This window comes from Melanerpes formicivorus, unplaced genomic scaffold (genome assembly GCF_026170545.1).
Source record: "Melanerpes formicivorus ecotype bairdi unplaced genomic scaffold, bMelFor1.0.p_v2 SCAF_242, whole genome shotgun sequence".
NCBI lineage: Eukaryota > Metazoa > Chordata > Aves > Piciformes > Picidae > Melanerpes > Melanerpes formicivorus.
Window position 1 is genome coordinate 85,001 of NW_027142594.1, and position 2,500 is coordinate 87,500.

The 2,500-nt window shown below is 38.6% G+C and overlaps 1 pseudogene; it reads left to right on the forward strand.

Annotated features, from left to right (window-relative positions):
• Window positions 1-2,500, forward strand: part of LOC137458422 (28S ribosomal RNA) — an 8,451-nt pseudogene that overhangs the window by 3,405 nt on the left and 2,546 nt on the right.

Sequence of the window (2,500 nt, forward strand, 5' to 3'; positions counted from 1 at the left end):
AATACCTATGATCCCATCTGGACTGAAAAACTGACTGTACTGCCGGAGGTGTATGAGGGACCCACCTCCCCGGCTCGTGGAACAGAGACGAGCTGGAGTGAAGATGTGGATTATCCTGAAACCCTGAGTGGCGTAAGTCAGCTCTCATCCCTTACTGGATCGTCCGAGTTGGAGAATACAGCTGACACTTGTCCTGGGACTCCTGTGGTGAGAATGCCAGGTGACCATCTAATATGTCCATGCTGTACCACTCGGGCAGGCAATATGACGAGTTTGATTGACCATCTAAAGAGAGTCCATGGGAAAAAGAAGATCATTTTCCAATGTTCCCGTTGTGGGAAGACAAATGAGAAACATCATAGTATCTCATGCCACATCCCGAAATGCAAAGGAGTTCAAGAGGCTATCCAAACAGAGGGGTTTACCTGTGAAGAATGTAAGAAGTCGTTTAAGACAAAAATTGGCTTGGGACAACATAAAAGATTAGTTCACCCAATTTTGAGAAATAAGGAAAGAATTGAAGCGTCTCGCCCTAAAGAGATCTCCAAACGAGGTGCACATAAGCAAATTTGGTCTGAAGAGGAGACGGAAATTCTAAAAAAACTATGTCAAGAATTTGAAGGGAGGAGAAATATTAACAAATTGATCGCTGAGAAATTGACAACTAAGACAGCAAAACAGATTAGTGATAAAAGAAGACAGTTAAAAGGAACTTTGATGCCGGAAGAAGAGAAAACACCAGAGGAAATTAAGAAATTAAAGGAGGAGATTGAGATCCCGTCATCGGGGGAGGGGGAGTTGTTAACCCACTATAAAAAGACTATTAGAGAAAAAATTGCATCGGGGAAGCTGCCTATTCTTAAAAACACGTATAAAGAAATAATAGAAGGTGAAAAAGACCCATTAAAAATACTTAATGAAGTAGTAAAGGACGAATATTTGTATTTGTTTGACAAAATAGTTGAGCGCAAAACACTAAAGAAGAGCCAATGCAACCCACAGCAAAAGAAAACAAAGAAGGAATGGATGAAAAGAAGAGCTAAAAAGCGTGGAGAATTTCTCCGTTTTCAACGCCTTTTTCGACTAGATCGAGAAAAGCTGGCTAACATCATTTTGGACGAGAAAGACTCTGCACAATGTACCATTCCCTTGGAAGAAATTAGTAACACCTTTAGATCTAGGTGGGAGTCTCAGAACATATTTCAAGGACTTGGAGCATTTCAATCTATAGGACGGGCAATTAATTCGGCTTTTAAAGAAATGATTACAGAGAAAGAGATCCGTAAGAATATCAAGGAAATGAATAAGAAATCAGCACCTGGTCCTGATGGGATTAACCTGAAGGCCTTACTTAAAATGGACCCAAATTGTGAAGAGATTAAAGAACTGTTTAATTTGTGGCTATTGACTGGTAAGATTCCGGATGTGATGAGAGAATGTCGAACAATTTTAATACCAAAGTCATCAGCGCCCGAACGCCAAAATGACATTAACAACTGGCGGCCAATTACTATTGGTTCCATCATTCTGAGGCTCTACTCTAGAATCTTAACTGCGAGGTTGGCAAAGGCGTGTCCTATTAATCCTAGACAAAGAGGTTTTATTAGATCTTCAGGATGTGCGGAAAATTTAAAATTACTACAATTATTAATTAGGAGTGCAAAAAATCAAAAGAAATCCCTTGGAGTTGTTTTTGTTGATTTGGCTAAAGCTTTTGATTCTGTAAGTCATACTCATATTTTAGAAGTGTTGAAACAGAAGGGTTTGGACGATCATATAATAAGTTTAATTAAGGACTTTTATGAGAACATTTACACTACAATTAAAACTAAGGAAGGGGAGACGGAAGCAATAGGGATAAAAACTGGTGTGAAACAGGGCGACCCCATGTCACCAATTCTATTTAATTTATGTATTGATCCTTTGTTATGCAAATTGGAAGAGTGTGGGGAGGGATTTTCATATGAGAAGGGTAAAATAACTACTTTGGCTTTTGCAGACGATCTGGTGTTGCTAAGTAGCTCTCACGAAGGAATGGAGAAGAATATTAAAATTTTGGAAGCATTTTGTGATTTAACTGGATTAAAAACTCAAGGTGAAAAATGCCATGGTTTTCTTGTACAACCAACTAAAGATTCATATACCATCAATGATTGTCTTCCATGGCTTGTAAGTGGTACTCCTTTAAATATGATCCACCCTGGCCAGTCAGAGAAATATCTTGGCCTTCAAATTGACCCTTGGGTGGGGATAGCTAAGCCTGAATTACAGAAAAAGTTAGAAATTTGGCTCAATCGTATAGAAAGAGCCCCTTTGAAACCATTTCAAAAATTGGATATATTAAAAGTATACACGGTGTCTAGACTGATCTACTTAGCAGACCAGGCGAATGTAAAATCTACTAATTTGGAAGAAATGGATTTAATGATTCGAAATAGGGTAAAAAAATGGTTACATCTCCCACCTTGTACCTGTGATGGCATCTTGTATTCCAGTTCAA